The following is an 18,042-nucleotide window of genomic DNA, read 5'->3' as shown; positions in this document are numbered from 1 at the left end:
ATGGTGGTTCGTTCAAGAAACAAAGCTGTTTCCATATACAATAAAAAATTTTAAAAGCAAAGCTGACTACAAAAAAGAAGCAAACAATTTAATAATTATAGTTGCATCGGGTGTAGTTGCTCCTGCTTCTGATCTCAGCACTTGGGGAGTGCAGGCAGGAGAATGAGAGTTTGAAGGCCAGCCCAGCTTGGGCTACATGGTCAGTTCAGTTTGCCTGAACTACACGGTAAAAACATGTCTTAAAGAAACCACACCTAACCCTAGTTCTTGCCTTATATGAACAAGGCTCTGGCTCAAAGCTTTTGGTTTAACCCCTAGCACTGCATTAGGAAAAGAAAAAAAAAAAGATAAACAGCGAGGCTAGTAAAAACACACAAGCAAAGCCAGACAACCAGTGCCTCAGGCCTGTTATTCTAACTACCTGAGATCAGAGGATCATAGTTTGAAGCCAACCCAGGCAGGAAAGCCTGTGAGACTCTTATCTCCAATTAGCTACCAAAAAAAGGTCAGAAATGGAGTCATAAGTGGCTCAACTGGTAGAGTGATACCCTTGAACAAAAAAAAGCTGAAAAAAAAAAAGCCCTCAGTTTAAGCTTGAAGATTGCACAACGAACAAACCAGGGACCAGCTTTTATAGATCTATCAGTAAATAAAAACTAATAAACATGTGAAGACACTTAACTTTATTAATAATTTCATAAAAATTCAGTAAATAAAAACTAATAAACATGTGAAGACACTTAACTTCATTAATAATTTCATAAAAATTCAATAAATAAAAACTAATAAACATGTGAAGACACTTAACTTTATTAATAATTTCATAAAAATCTAAATTAACACAATAATGAGAGATCACTGTCTATGAATATTTCCTTAAGTGAGAATATACTTTCACTTATTTTCTCTTTTTTCATGTTTTATTGATCATAATATTCTGTCAGTAAACAATAAATTATTCCTGTAAACCATGTTAACCCTTATCTACTACTTCTCTATAATCGTCCTTTATCTCTGCACTATGATCGTCATATCCATTCTGTTACTATGTATTCTATGTTTTGCAATAGAGTTATTATTTTGTCTTCACACACTGTCATGCAATTTAAAGAAATCAAAGGAATGAAAAACAAAACTGATTTCATACTAATCAAAGTATATAATTTCCAGAGTTCTTTTAGTCCCTGGCATTCAAGTTATCAGGTAGTCATCATTCTCGTTCAGTCTAAAGGAATTCTTTTGGAACATTTCATAAGTTTTAAACTGTTTGCCCCAGCATTTGTTCACCAAGAAAGGTCTTTTAAAAACACTTTTTGTTTGTTTTTAACGATAATTTTGCTATATACAGAATTATTGGTCAACAGTTTCAGTTTGGTCTTTGAAAGATAATGTTGTTTCACTGCTTTCAGACTCCCATGTCTTCTGAGGAGACATAAGCTGTCAATCATATTATTCTCTGCATAGAATGCGTTGGTTTGTTTTTCCATACATTTGCTATGACATGCCTGGGCTTGGGTATCTTTATGTTGACTGTCCCCAGAGTTCACTGGAATATTGGATCTTTAATATTTTTAGTCTGCTTTGGAAAATTTGAAGCTTTAATTTCTTTTTTTGAAGCTTTAATTTCTTAAACAATTTTCATGCTACCTTATTTCTTCATATTTTTTGAACATATTTCAGCAGAGTGGACATTCCCAATAATTTTCTGTGACTCTGTTCATTTTGACACAGACTTCTCTTTTCACTCTAGCTTTTGGGCATATGATTGATCTTTCAGTCAGCTGATGTAATTTTTCAGCTGTATCACTCATGCTGTTGAGCCTACATGGTGAAAATTTAATTTGGGATATATAAAATTTGAAATATAAAATTTCTATTGGTTTCTTTTTATAGATGCACATTCGCCATTGGGAATACTGTTTACTGACTCACTGCCATTGTACTCTTTGCTTAATTCCTTTAAAGTATTTCCTCAATGTAGCACCTGGGGCCATTTAATTCATTTTCCAGTGATATGGCTCATACTTTCTTATTTTTTTCCTAACTCATTTTCTTTGATTAAACTAGAGTCCTTTTGTTCTTTGAAAATTTAGTAATTTGTTTTGATTTATAGTGTGAAATCCTAAACTTTCCCATGTTTTAAAATGGAAATTATTTTACCTCATTTTCATGGTTTTAATAGCATAGTTTTACAATTTAATCTAAAAATTATACCTTTATTTGTTTATTCGAAATAGAAAATGGAATGGAGAAAGCAAGATGATTGAGAGGGGGGAGGGAGAAGGAATGGGGAACAAAAATATGAGAAGGGTTATCAAGGTTTGAGAAATAATGTACTCACTACCTGACGAAGGTAACTGTAACCCTTCTATATATTATCCTGACAATAAAATACAATAAAAAATCAAACCTTTATCAACACCATATAAAGGTTTAAAAAGTTAATGTTTGTGTGCATTTGTAAAGCATCTTCTCTACTGAACTTTTTTGTTTGTATATAAAAAGCAGAATTCTCTGTCTCAGATTTTTCTATTCCTTTTGGAAGGTATTCTCTTTAGACAATCCACCATAATTAGTACCATTAGCCAACTTCTGTAAGTGCCTTCAGGAGTGCACTTAGCATGTGTGGATGGAGTTGACAGAAACTGCTTAGTGGGAGCAGAAAACTGAGCTGCAGACTTCTCTAAGTTGGTGGAATTAAAACTTGTAAAGATCTTGACAGAAAAATGTGCACATGTGTAATGATTTGTAAATATTCACCTAGCAAAAGTCTTTTGGGGCTGGGAATATGGCTTAGTGGTAGAGTGCTTGCCTAGCACGCATGAAACTTTGGGTTTGATTCCTCTGTACCACACAAACAAAATAAAAATAACAAAATATATTAAACAATGTAAAAAAGAAGTCTTTTTAAAACATAGAGCTCCCCTATGACCCAGCAATTCCACTCCTTGGCATTTACCCAATCGTCCAGAAACAAGGACATACCAAAGCCACTAGCACAACGATATTCATTGCAGCACTATTTACCATAGCAAAGATATGGAACCAACCCAGATGACCCTCAGTAGATGATTGGGTCAACATGATGTAGTACTTAAGCGCAATGTAGTACTTATGCTGCTGTCAGAAAATGACATCGCCCCATTTGTAAGGAAATGGAAAGAGTTGGAAAAAATCATATTAAATGAAGTAAGCCAGACCCAAAGGAACATAGGCTCAATGGTTCTCTCATTTGAAATAATTAGTGCACATCTAGGACTCTGCTATCTGAGGATCACAGTGGTTCAAAACCTATGTTCATAAGGTCTTTTAGGATGAGACTAAATGAAAGGATCTCTAGGATATGGAAACCAGAGCTTTATCTTGTGTGATTGTTGTTCTTAATGTACCATGTGATTTCTCTTCTCCTTTTTTGCCCTTATGGTTCATCTCATGTTGTTAGTGTAACTGACTTTGTTACCTGGCACATTGTATATACATTTATTTGTTTATTTGAAAGAGTGAAGGGAAGGGAAGGGAAGAAGATGATTGGAGAGGATGGGGGGGCAGAGAAATGGGGACAAAGGCACGAAAAGGGGTATCCATGTGAGAGAAGTAATGCACCTACTACCTGACGAATGTAACTGTAACCCCTCTATACATTATCCCAACAATAAAAAATAAAAGAAGGTTTTTTTTTGATGAACATTGTTTCCAGAAAAAAATTGAAGGGCTTGTTCTACTAAGAATACTGCAGTATTTATAGGATGGTGAAGAAGGGGATAATGTTTCATTTGTGAATCGCTTGGTCAGATGTTGAGGGAAAAGAAGTGCCTGTTGCCTGGTAGACTCATTGGCCACCATCTGGCTGTGTTCCTTAAAAGTATCAACTAAGCAGCAGAGGTTGAAGCCCAGTGGGTTTCAGGTACATGGCAAGAGGTAAACAGACACAATTCATGTTCCCAGACACTGGAGGTCAAAGAGGGAAGTGCTTTGTCAAGAAGCTCTTGAAGCAGCCCACAGTTGGGGGTCAGGCTAATGCCCTTGCAAGTTTGTGATTTCTTTACAGAGAATCATAATGTAAACCAAGTTGGTGAAAGCAAAGCATTGACTGTGAGAGGCAAAAGGTCAATATAAAACTTGATCTGATTTGAGGAATTTATGGTGTTCTCGGTTTTTTTTTGATATTTTAAAAATTTGTACAAAGAATTTTGCCAACAGAAATTATATATATAGGGCTGGGAGTTTGGCCTAGTGGTTAAAGTGCTTGCCTAGCATGCACAAAGACCCAGGTTCGATTCCTTGGTACAACATACATACAAAAAAGCCGGAAGTGGTGCTGAGGCTTAAATGGTAGAGGTCTAGCCTTGAGAAAAATCCAAGGACAGTGCTCAGGCCCTGAGCTTAAGCCCAGGACTGGCAAAAAAGAAATTATATATATAGATAGATGAGTACATCTATCTACATCTATCTATCTATCTATCTATCTATCTATCTATCTATCTATGGATGTGTGGGGTATGTTGGAAGTGAAATTTGAAGTTGGATGTTGAGTTTGAAATCTAGTTTCATTTCTTAGTAACTGTACATATGAGCTGTCATTACACATCTCTGAACTTTTGCTTTTCACATCTATGAAAGATCTTACTTACTTCACAGAATTGAGGGAGATCAAATGAGACATTTTATGTAAAGGCACTATGTAAATAAGATGAGCTACAAATGTTAGAAAATATTACTAGGAACTTGTAGAAAGTTGAATCAATTACCTGTTACCATGTTCCAAAGTGGGAAGCAATATTTTGCAGTCATGCTGTTGTAATTCTTGGAAAATTGAGTTATAGTTTCTGTTTATGTGGATCATGCTGTACAACTTATCCAATGTAACCCACTGAAAAATTACAGCATTAAAAAATATTTTCTTGTGGTAATTGGAGCAGCAAGTAGCATTAGTTTAATTTGGCTCAAATCAATATTTTTGCTTCCAATACTATATTATCAGACATTATAAAATATCATCCATGAGATAGCATTTTGAATAGAGATGCTATAGATGGATCCGTCTGAGAACTCTAAAATCAACTTTAGAAGGAATGACAAAATAACTTATGATCTTTTTCCACATGGAAAAAAATAAGATTCAGGATGATGCCCTTCTTATATACTTGAGGCATGTTTACCATTCTATTTAAGGTTCATGAATCAAATCCTAATATTGAGGTTTTTTTTTTTTTTGGCAAGTCTTGGCGCGAACTCAGGACCTGAGCATTGACCTGGGGGTTTCTCAAGGCTAGAACTCCACCACTTGAGCCTCAGCACCTCTTCTGGCTTTTTCTATGTATGTGCTGCTGAGGAATTGAGCCCTGGTCTTCCTGCATTCTAGGCAAGCACTTTATCACTAGGCCAAACTCCTGGCCTGCCTAATATTGAGTTTTATACTCATGAAAATGGAATGATAATTTTCTAATATGAACACTTGGGCTGCCAAAGAATAATACTTAATAGATTGATACAATTTTATCTTAACTGATGTGAGAAAAAAAAAACAAACGACTAACAGCAGCTTGTAGACATTTCCTTAATCACAAGGAAAGAGAGAAGTTCATTTAAATCTTTCATCCAAGGTTCTAAATTGTAAACCTTCTGCTATACTTTTCTGAGGTATTCTCTTACATAATAATGTCTTGTAAGATGAGGAAGCCTCAGTGCCTTAATAATTAAGAATCTGAATACTAGGAAAACAACCAAAATTAAATTTAGAATGATATTGACTGAATCTGATAACCCAAAAAATGTGTCAACAAGCTCAATGGAATAACTTAGGGAGAACATTTCTGCTTAAAAATTTATTTGCAAACTTTTTTCTATTAGCCTTACTTAACCCCTTCTCTTTATTGTTCTCTCTTCCTCTTTATGATAAATTTTTGAAAAATTACCCACATTACCAGGAGGGATCGCTACTACACTGAAAGGCTTGCATCATCAAGTTCTGTTGAGAAACCAAGCTTGGGAAGCTGGCAAGGAGAAATGACTCAAAGAGAGAACAGGACTGATGAGCAAAGGGCAAGGACTAGAGCCTCAATTTTTTAAATATATTTTTTATTGTAATTAATAGAAGGGTTACATGATATTTGCCAGATAAATGGTGCCTTAATTCCCACACATTGATACCCTTTCACATGTCATGGTCCCCATTTCCCTTCCCCCCTCCCCCACCCCTCATCTTGTTTTCCCTCGTTCCCTATCCAATTTCAGATAACCAAATACAAATATATCCAATATATCAGGTAACAAAGTGAGATAGTGTAACAATATGAGATAACCAAGGGACAGTAGAAGTGATGAGAGATAACATAGTACCTTGAGAACAACAATCATTAATTATATGGCTTATGTTTACATCATATTTTAAATGACAAGTTTAACAAACAATTGTTCAAGGAGGGAATCTCTAATTACATTCTGTGGGACTTAGTCTTTAGAACTTAATCAAAATTAGGCTAATGGTTTGTATGTCATAGAAACATTAATTTATGAAATAAAACATTATGATTATAGAGTCATAGGTTTTTTTGTCTATATAGTTATGTTTGTATTTCCATTACCATGTCCATTGCTTTGGGTATGCAGTTATTGAGTCCTCGCTCTTGTACACTTTGGATTTAATAACCGCATATTAAGGATACCATGCGCCTTTTGTTCTTTAGGTCTTGACTTGTCTCACTCAGCATGATTCGCTCTAGATTCATCCACTTCCCTGCGAATGCCATTACTTTATCTTGTCTGTTGGCTATGTAGAATTCCATTGTGTATATATACCACATTTTCTGTATCCATTCCTCTGCAGTAGGGCATCTGGGTTGTTTCGATCGCCTGGCTATTGTGAATAGTGCAGAGATGAACATAGCTGAGCAGGTGTCTTTATAATATCCTGGGTCATGCTGTTAGGATAGATGCCCAGAAGTGGTATGGCGGGATCATAGGGAAGGTCTATTTTCAGTCCTTTAAGGAACCTCCACACTGTTTTCCAGAGTGGCTGAACTAGTTTGCAATCCCACCAGCAGTACAGTAGGGTTCCTTTTTCTCCACAACCCCGCCAGCAACTGTCATTGTCTGAGTTCAAAATCTTGGCCATTCTTGTTGGGGTAAGGTGGTATCTTAGGGTTGTTTTTATTTGCATTTCCTTTATGACCATAGATGATGAACATTTTCTCATGTTTTTCTGCCATTTTAATCTCTTCTTCTGATAGGTCTCTCTTTAGTTCCCTTGCCCATTTAGTGAATGGTTTATTGGGTTTTCGGGGGATTAGTTTCTTGAGTTCCCTGTAGATACTGGATATTAAGCATTTGTCAGATGTATTGTTGGTGAATATCTTTTCCCAGTTGGTTGGCTGTCTCTCTACTTTTGCAACTATGTTTTTATCTGTACAGAAACTTTTTATTTTTAGGTAGTCCCATTTATCGAGTCTCTCTCCAATCTGTTGTGACCCTGGGATTCTGTTCAGGAATCTGTTGCCTGTGCCTATGAGTTCCTAGAGCCTCAATTTTAAAGACCTCCCTATTACACTGGAAATGTGACTCTAGTGGTAATGTCCTCTGAGATTTTATTTTCTCATTTATGTAAGATATACTCGTAACTGCCCTGCTTATCAAAGGATTGTTTGAAGAGTTATTACTTGGTATTAAAAGCAGTTTTAAAACTAGAAACATATTAAGGAAAATGTATATGCAGAGGCTTTTCTTCATAATTTAAAATGCCATATCTGAAACAAGTATAACCACGCTATTTAAAATGAGCTGGAACTTTTATCAGTAACAGTCAACTATGAAACAAAACAATGATATACATAACCTTTGCTAAATGTTTTTATTTCAACGCTTGATTATTTTAGGACTTAAAAAAAAAGAATTAGAATTCTTTTTTTCCCTTGTTGGTCATGGGGTTTGTACTCTGGGCCTGGCCTGCACACTGTCCCTGAGGTCTTCATCTCAAGGCTACCACTCTTACCGTTTGAGCCACAGTGAGAGATAAGAATCTCATGGACTTTCGTGCCTGGACTGGCTTTGAACTGCGACCCTCAGATCTCAACCTTTCTAAATAACTAGGATTACAGGCACCTAGCTACAAATTAGAATTCTATAGGAGAGTGCTTGACATTTATGGTGTATGGTAGAAAACATTTCAACGTGAGAAGGGGGTATCAATGCGCGAGAAGTAATGCACCTGTTACCTACTACTGTAACCCTTCCACACATTAGCCTGACAATACAATAACAAATTTAAGACAAACAAAAAACATTTCTTGTTTTCCCCCTTCCCTATCCAACTTCAAATATCAAAGTAATACTGTTCTTGTATCCATTCCATTGCTAATCTTATAAAGCTCATGTGCTTCAAGATGAAAGACATTTAAATATACTTACATTAGGTATGATAGTATTAATCAAATATAAAAGCAGTTTACCTTTCATTAGGAAAGAACATCCAGAAATGTTGCCTTCCAAAAGAGACTTTATTTAAAGGAAGTCTAAAGGTAAGAAAATTTTCCTTCTGCAGAAATAAGATGATTTGTATTAAAATTGAAAGCAAGAAAACCCACATAAAGCAGTATAATAAAAATCATATGGCAGACAACAAGAATATTATCGGAAGTGGGAATAACTTTTTATAATGTTGAAATGAGCTCATTTCTAGTGTGCTCTTAATTTAGTATCTTCTTTGAAGGAAAGAGTAGCCTTTCCTGCAACCAAAGCTCTAGGTATTAAAGAGAAAACATAACCTGCTCTAAGTGCTGAACACAGAAAGTATATTATCCCTTGGATTTGGGAATAGGAGGTTCTTATTAATAGATATCTTTGGTTCATTAAATTTGAAATTTGGAGCACGAAAGTTTATTTGTCTGTTTTTGAGAGAAGAAAAGAAAGTGGCAGCAAGGAAGCAGAGAATGAAAAGGCACGACACAGCATGAGGTTAAGCTTCAGGAGGCTTCTGTATGATACTCTGCTTTAACCTTTCATTGAATCAGGTTCATCTTACATTACAAACATGGCTTCTGGGTTTGTTTGTGTCTTATTGTCCTAGTAGGCTTTGATTCACTTTTTCTCACATTTAAAAAATTAGTGATTCACCTTTATCCTATGACTACTTAAAAATAGGGTATATGGCCAGTTTTACAAGTTTTACAAGTAAACTATTGCTGCCATATACGACCTCAAAGAATATTTATTAATACTTAAATATGTCATTGAGCTACTGCTGTGGCTTAGAGACAGAGCACTTACCTAGTCTGTTTAAAGTTCTGGGCTCCATTTGTTGGACTTAAAAAATCATTAAGTTTTAATTTTCAGTTTGATTTTTAGTTACTAGTAGGGCCAAATCATTGAACAAAATAGTAACCTATGCATGTGAAATTTCTCTTCCAGTAGTGCAGTAAGTTGATATAAATTTGAACTTCAATGAGATAGGACAACCATTATGTCACAAACATTAAAAACATTCTCAAAGGCTTAAGTTTAAAACCTTAAAACAAAAATAAACAAAGCATCCTCAAATTTAACTGTTTTATTTCTCAAAACAACACACTCAATCCATGGACAGTTACACATTGTTGGAAAGACTGCAGCTTAACCAAGGAGAGAAAACCCATGTAGAAAGCAGCAATGACACAGCAGGGAAGGGTTAGAGGTAGTTCAGAATCTTCTCTTGAGCTCTCATGAGTACTTAAAGAAGCTGAAATTCTTCTCCCTACCCAGAGATACTTAACAGAATTGAAACAAAGTGTTTGAGTCCAAGATACTTTCACAGTAAATGATTCAAAGGTGGTGTGTCTTTAGGTAGACCTAAAGGAACATTTGCTATCATCTGTTAAAAAATAACTCAAAGTGGGAGCCCAGCGGCGGGTGTGAGGGGGTGCTCAGGGGCTTCTGACATCCAGAGGAGCCGCAGCTGGAGTCGGAGTGGGGAAGAGTTACTGATCTATGAAATGACAGAGAACGGAAAGAATTGTGACCAAAGACGGGTAGGGATGAACAAGGAACAACAAAATGGAAATTTTACAGATTCCTCGTCAGTGCATGAAAAGAAGAGGAGGATGGAGAAGAGAGACAAAATATTGTCCCTTGGAGACAGCCACTCATTACCTTACAGTATTTTTCTTTGGAAACCCTTGTTATCTTGAAGAAATGGACCTCAAAATTATGGCATTGTCAAAGCATTGTGGTGTCTTTTTTTTCAACTGCTGCTTGCTGTGCTCATAGCTACATATTATGTTGAAGGAGCACATCAACAGTATGTGCAACTTATAGAGAAACAGTTACTTTTGTATGCCTACTGGATAGGCTTGGGGATTTTGTCCTCTGTTAAGCTTGGAACAGGACTGCATGCCTTTTTGCTTTATCTGGGTCCACATATAGCTTCAGTTACAGTAGCTGCTTATGAATGCAATTCAGTCAATTTTCCTGAGCCACCCTATCCTAATCAGATTATTTGTCCAGATGAAGAGGGCACTGAAGGAGCCATTTCTTTGTGGAGTATCATCTCAAAAGTTAGAATTGAGGCCTGCATGGGGGGTATTGATACAGCAACTGGAGAGCTGCCTTCATATTTCATGGCCAGGGCAGCTTGCCTCTCAGGTGCTGAACCAGAGGAGGAGGAGTATAAGGAATTTGAAGAGATGCTGGATCATGGAGAGACTCCCCAAGACTTTGCTTCACAGGCTAAACTGGCAGTTCAAAATCTAGTAGAAAAAGTTGGATTTTGGGGGGGATTTTGGCATGTGCTTTAATTCCAAATCCTGTATTTGATCTGGCTGGAATAACATGTGGACACTTTCTTGTACCATCTTGGACCTTCTTTGGTGCAACCCTGATTGGAAAAGCAATCATTAAAGTGCATATCCAGAAAATCTTCATTATAATAACATTCAGCAAGCACAGAGTGGAGTAAATGGTGGCTTTTATTGGTGCTTTCCCGGGCATCAGTCCTTCTCTGTAGAAGCCATTCCAGGGATACCAGGAGCCTCAGCACCAGAAGCTTCACCACAAAAGGGATATGGGCACCCCACAGGGAGAAAACTGGATGCTTGGATGTTGGAGAAGTTGGTCGTGGTGATGGTGTGTTACTTTATGCTGTCTATCATTAACTCAATGGCACAAAGTTGTGCCAAGCGAATCTAACAGCGGTTGAACTCAGAGGAGAAGACTAAATAAGCAGCGAAAGTTTTAACTGCAGAAACTTAGGATGAATGGGTTCTCCCATTCAGTGGGAGGACCTTTAACCAGGAAGGAAAATTTTCTTTTCCAACCTATCTCAATTTTAAAAATGTTTTTCTGTAAGCAGTTTAGTTCATATTTTGCACTGGCATACTTTTCCTTTATGTGTTAAGGTAAGGTATTGACCCTCAATTTGATCCAGGTTGTATTTTATTAGGGTGAATGTGATGTTCAGCCTCAAAGTTAACAAAAACTGGCCTGCTGTTTGTTGCTTTCAGAAGGTCCACTTGGTACAATTGGAGAATACTTGCCACACAAAAAGTTCTTAAGTATGTTAAATATGTTAAGCTTTTTAGGCTTGTCTCAAGTGATTTGTTTTTTCGAAGTCATCAAAATGTATATAAATTATATATAAACTGGATAACAATCTTGCATGCCTAACATGGTACAATTTAATATGCCATCCCACCCAGAGTTTCCTTTCCCTCCCTTAAAAAAAGACCATTTTATCATAAAAGAAATGCAAATCAAAACAACTCTAAGATTCCACCTCACTCCAGTTACAATGGCCAGGATCAAGAAATCTAATAACAACAGATGCTGGAGGGGATGTGGCCAGGAGGGATCACTAGTACACTGCTGGTGGGAGTGCAAACTCTTCAACCACTATGGAAAGCAGTATGGCAGTTCCTCAAAAGACTAAACATAGAGCTCCCCTATGACCCAGCAATTCCACTACTTGGCATTTACCCAATTGTTCAGAAACAAGGACATACTAAATCCACTACACAACGATGTTCATTGCAGCACTGTTTACCATAGCAAAGATATGGAACCAACCCAGATGTCCCTCAGTTGATGAGTGGATCAACAAGATGTGGTATTTGTACACAATGGAATTCTATGCTGCTGTCAGAAAGAATGACATTGCCCCATTTGTTAGGAAAAGGAAAGACTTAGAAAAAATCATATTAAGTAAAGTAAGCCAGACTCAAAGGAACATAGGCTCAATGGTTTCCCTCATTTGTCATAATCAGTAGAAACCTTGGGCTCTCCTAGCAGAAATTTACAATAGAACAAACCCTAGATACAGAAGAATGATGCTAAATGAAAGGACCTCCAGGATAAGGAAACAAAAGCCATATAATGAGTGATTGTTGTCCTTAATGTACTATGTTATCTCTCATCTCTTTTGCTGTCCTTTGGTTATCTCATATTTTCACAGTATTTCACCTTGTTATCTGATATATTGTATACATGCGTATTTGGTTATTTGAAGTGAGATTGGGAAGGGGGGAAAACAAGATGAGGGGTGGGGGTGGGAGGAGGGAAATGGGGACCAAGACATGAGAAAGGGTATCAATGTTTGTGAAGTAATGCACCCTCTATCTGGTGAATATAATGTAACACTTATATTAATTACAATAAAATATATGAAAAAAGGAAATTTTATGATGAATTGCACACCCTCTGGAGGGATTAATCATAGTATGTATCATTACCTCTTGGTGACCAAAGGGAGCATCACAGACTATGGCTATGCATTGAATAACATGGTGAAGACTTTATCTGTGAGATGGAGGTGGGATTCACTCTGTGTGAGGTTAGAAAACACATGTTTTTTGGTATAAATCAAGAGTATTTCCAGGCACACTGGAAATCCTAGTTTGTAATTTATAATATGACATTATTGTATTGATCAGGAAATAAAGAATTAAACTAGGCTTTCCTGACAGTTCTGGAGAGATTAGGCAAGGTATTTAATAGCAGTTTTCAGTCTTTGGAAAGGCTTGTATAAGGGGAAATACATGCAGCCCTTCCTTGGTATTTCTGTATTAAGTGAATTCATCAGAATAATGAAATATTAATTTATGGTGTTGCATTGAAATTGTATACTGCCTTAAAAATCCTTGCTTTAACTATGAAATCAAAGAATCAGAAGAGATAAGAGTCATTGTATTTTTAAGCCTATATTATTTTCATGTTTTATTGTAGTACATCTTTTAACATTTTCTTTTCTTAGTCCCTGGCTCAAAGCGTCTACAATATCTGTTTTCTCTCAGACAGCAGTAATGTTGTCCCTTTGTTTTTCTTTTAGAGGCTGAAGCAAATCCAACATGAACTGTTAACATAATAAAAGATGAAAATCTGTCATGTATTTGTTAATATGGCCATACATTTATTATAGTGATTTGAATACTTAAATATTTTCTATAGATCTGAAAGGAATTATATAAATGTTATTAGATACTACCTTCTATTTATTCTTTAAGTAGAATTTGTGTGTGTGTATGTATGTGTGTGTGTGTGTGTGTGGTTAGTTTTAAATTTGATGTTGGTTGTCCTCTATTTCCAATTTAATTTCCTTTCGTGCTTCATGGCTTTTTGTAGGAAATTAGTTTAAGTGTTTGTAAAGGGAATAAAATGTCTTTACAATAACATTTATGTTCCAGTCCAAAACTTGGAGAAAATATGAAAAAAATCACTATGAAAATGATAAATTATAATCATGTCTCTTTGACTAGAGAAAATCCTTGTTAGTATTTTTCCTTCTAGTATTTTTAATCATGTATAAAATATAAATCTGTATAATAAAGCCAGTCCTCCATATCTGTGGTTTCCTCATTTGTGGATATAGCCAATCTTGGATTATTAATATTTAAAAAATAATTGCATACATATTGAACACATAATGACTTTGTTCATAGGATAGTATAATAATGACTTACATAGCATTAATGTGCTATTAGCTAGTACAAATGATGTAGGGTAATTTAATGAACATGAGAGGCTATGCCTAGGTTATGTATATATACCACATCAGTTTCTGAGCATCACAGGTTTCCTGAAGGAAATCCCCTGTCTATACTGAGGGAAGACTGTATATTTTCTATATAAGATGCAAACATAGAAGGAATATATCTATAAATAAAATATAGGATAGTATGTTATATATTATATAATGTTTATTATTATATAATATAATACAATGCAGTATACATATATATGTACATAATATCATTATATTATATACTATATTTTTAATATCAATATATTATATGTAAACTACATTATATATAACATATATATTCTTTCATATTTTGCCACTATGTTGGACTGGAATGGCCAGTCCTTTCTGGTCTTGCATTTCTTTGACATGAAATAGTCCTAGGGTTTATTCTGACCATAACAGCAGAAGTAATGCTGTATGATATGACCTTTGAGACTAGATCTCAAGAAATCTTCTTTGATGCCAAGAGTTTTTCTCCTTGGATCCTAGGCTCCCTTCTCCAAAGGAGTCCAAGGAATCATGGAGATCCTTTTGAGAGGAATGAGAGAGGCTTTTTCAACCCTTCTAGTTGTTCCAGAATCCTTGCCAAAAAATATATGCAGCAACAGAATATAAAGGTCAACCTAACACACAAGATTATGAGAAGCAAGTTATGAGTGATGTAAGACATGCTTTTTGAGGTAGTTTGTTATATAGCAAGCAAGTATTTCCATGCCATGAAAAATCTTCATAAATATAATTTCAGTGGCTTCCTGATTATTGGATATTACGGGATTTATATTCCTTTCTGTAGTGGCTAATGCTTGAAAATGATTTTTATGAATAAATATCAGTATGGGATTTTGATAAAGCCTTCTGAATTGTTTACAATTGAAGTTGGTGGAATTAACAGAGTCTTAATAGACTTGAGAGGACATTTTCCATAGTAACCTTGTTAGCAGTGAAAACCAATATTGAAGAAATAAGACACTGAAGTACAGCAACAACAAAACCAAAATAATTCATTAACTTAATAGATAAAAATGTTGTTTCATTTCAAATTGCAATTCTTTCATAGCAAGGTTAAACTATTTAATAACCACTTATCTCTTTATTATTGAGGTGCATAGTGCTGTTTTTCTATTAAAATTATAATGTTAGAATCTTTTTTACAACTTCATAAGAGCTCTTTATTTTAAAATAAGATACTTTAATATTTCTGGAAACTGTTTTTAAAGAGCTTACTATTTGACTTTTAATTTTGTTTGCTATGTTTTTTGATTTATGTAAAAATAATTTTTATTTACTTATATTATATTGCTTTTGTGGTGATGACCTTTGCCTTTAACTTTAAATGTTCCTTTGCTACAGTATTTCACATTAGCTAGACAAGCATAATTTACATTCCAAGGACCAAGTGAATATTTTCAAATTTCTGCTATTTTTTTCATCTTTTATATTTTTGTATTTCCTTTGGGAATTTGTTTTGTTCTATATGATTTGTGCTTGGGGAGTAAGCAGAGCGTTTTTGTAATTTTTCTTATGGTCTAGTCGTCATGATCCATGCTTGTGAACTTTTGATTTATAGAAGCATTTTCTATTGCTGGGGTTACAAAGTTCAGACTATATTAATGTAACCTTGTTATATACTTCAATTGTTCTATGCCCTTATTTACTTTTTATTGAATTGATTTGTCATAGATGGATAGTGGTGTCTTAAAATAGCCTGAGATGGTATAACCGTCTTTTCTACTTTCATTTATGATGTGTGTATTTTATGTACTTTGATGTCATAGCATTTTGTGCCAAATATTCAGGCCTTTGTCTCAGTCATTTCTGTAATGTTTATCAAATGTTGGAGATAAAAAAGATAAGCAGATAGGATCATCTGTGTGCTGAACACAGAACTGTTGGTAAACCCACCAGGAGAAACGATGACCATCTAGTTAAAGGAGGTTTCATGAGAGAGAGAAAGGACGGGATGTAGGGTGCTGAGCCCCCCAGGACAGCTGGAGGCATTGCTTGCTATCAATTACATGGTTTACTCAACTCAATTCTCTGATTTATTTAATTCCCCCCGCCCCCCCCCTGCACAAGTGAAAGGCAAGTAAATCCTATTTGTGTGTGTGTGTGTGTGTGTGTGTGTGTGTGTGTGTGTGTGCATGAGAGGAGACATATCAAAGGCATTCTAGATGTGACACAATAGAAGTTTTAACTCCCATTTCCTACAAGAGAGCAGGAACTGTTTTTTTTTTCTATACTAAAAAAGAAAGAAAGAAAAAACTTTAAAAAACACATTTGCAGACATAGGTAGCAGGTGTGCTGGAGGCATGGGTGAAATGGTTGAATGCCAACCGTGAAGAAAAAAGCTGAATGAGAGCTACGGCCCTGAGTTCAAGCCCCAGAGCCAGCACAACAAAACAAACAATAACAATAAAAAGATCAGTGGGATCAAGGTGCTGGTCGTTCATACTTAAAATCCTAGCAATTCAGGAGGCTGAGACTCAGGGGATTGACATTTGAAGCTAGCCAGGGCAGAAAACATCCATGAGACTGCATTCTAGCAAAATGCCAGACTGGAGATATTACTCAAGTAGTACAATGCCAACCATGAGCCAAAAAGTCTGAGCAAGAGCTCAAGGCCTGTTGTTCAAATCCTGGTACAGGAAAAGAAAAAAAGAAGAAATTAACATTTGATTCTTGACATCTTATATAAAGCTTCTGACCTCCCAAATGTTGTTTTTTTATATCACATACAATCACAACAAAAAATAATTGTTTATTTTTTCTTTTGGAAGAGAAAGTAGATTGAGTGTACTATAATGTGTCTCAGGGATGCTGTGAGCACTGCAGTCTTGTGCCAGTATCATTCTCTGAACCTTGGTAATCCATTCACCCACCAAAAGTCACACAGGCTAACTGAATTGACACCATCCTGCTTACTAACCTAAAGAACAGAAATGGTGACTTACCTGTTTCAAGATGCATTCCTGTCAAAAATAAGTGAGGATTTCTGTGACACAGTTCAAGTTTCCTTATCAGTAACATTTATAGAGGTGCATCATTTTACTGGGATTTCTCTTCTAATATGAAGGCTAAACAGTTGTAAACACACTCTTCTGTTACTCAAAAAAGAAGTAAAAAGAGGCACAGTGACTATCCATCAGTATCATAATATTTCCAGCTGACCGTCTTCTTCACATAAGGCCTTCCTGTTAATACACATTGAATGAAGCATTTCCAGCCCCAGTGCACAGATTAGGGCTCTGTAATGCTATATCTCTAACGTTTCCCCATTTAGTAGATGTTCTTGTTTGCTATTGGTCTATTAGAGGAAACTTTAAATTTGATACATCAAGTGACCACAGGGCTCATGCAGCCCTTTAGGATTTAAATGTCAACCAATCTGCAAGCAAGCCTCACTAAACTTCCACAAGTGAAGTTGATAGACTCATTCATTCATCATGAATTACACACATAAAGAGAGTAGAGAAAGCCTTCAATGAACAAAGCCCAGAAGCAGGTAGCTTACATGTTCAGAACTGGTGTCTCATCAAGTTTTCTTTAACCCAACGGTGGCTTCTTACAAGAAGTTCTTTTAGAGTAATTGAATAAGATAGAAAAGAATTAAGCATGGTTTACAGCTGCCTCTGTGTGGTATGCTCTATTAGGTCACTTTCCTGTCTTGCCTCAGGGTCATTTAAAAGTAAAATACAGACTTTGGAAAAAGCCACTTTTTCCAACCAAGTATCATGTCAAAACCACAAGTAAAGTAGAGGCACTTCATACTGTTTCCCTCCGTGGAGGAGATGATGGTTGCAGTAGTGGTTCCTCAGGCCCAGCTGTCAAGGTACTGGTACTGTGTGAGCCTAAGAGCCTAAGAGTCGTCTTAGGCTGCTATAGGAGCTACTGAGTGAACCGGCTTCAAAATGTGATTTGGGGTATTTCTGTCTGCAGAAGAGTATTCAGTTCTGGTCTGGACTTGCTCCACAGGATTTAAAAAATAAACTATACAAGAATCCTTAATCATTTTCTTTTCTACATGTGTGCATATTAGATTAGAATTGCTATTTGTACTTGTT

General features: G+C 35.8%; 1 protein-coding gene and 1 pseudogene across 2 annotated transcripts in view; both read left to right on the top strand.

Annotated features, from left to right (window-relative positions):
* The window catches only part of Mettl4 (methyltransferase 4, N6-adenosine), a 206,795-nt gene that overhangs the window by 134,765 nt on the left and 53,988 nt on the right, over positions 1-18,042 (top strand). The window lies entirely within an intron of this gene.
* LOC150049877 (vacuole membrane protein 1-like) lies at positions 9,921-11,187 on the top strand (annotated as a pseudogene).

The sequence above is a fragment of the Megascapheus bottae genome, chromosome 19 (genome assembly GCF_031878675.1).
Source record: "Megascapheus bottae isolate mThoBot1 chromosome 19, mThoBot2.hap1, whole genome shotgun sequence".
Classification (NCBI taxonomy): Eukaryota; Metazoa; Chordata; class Mammalia; order Rodentia; family Geomyidae; genus Megascapheus; species Megascapheus bottae.
Note: the sequence above shows the minus strand (reverse complement) of the source record. Positions and strands in the feature narration are given on the sequence as shown.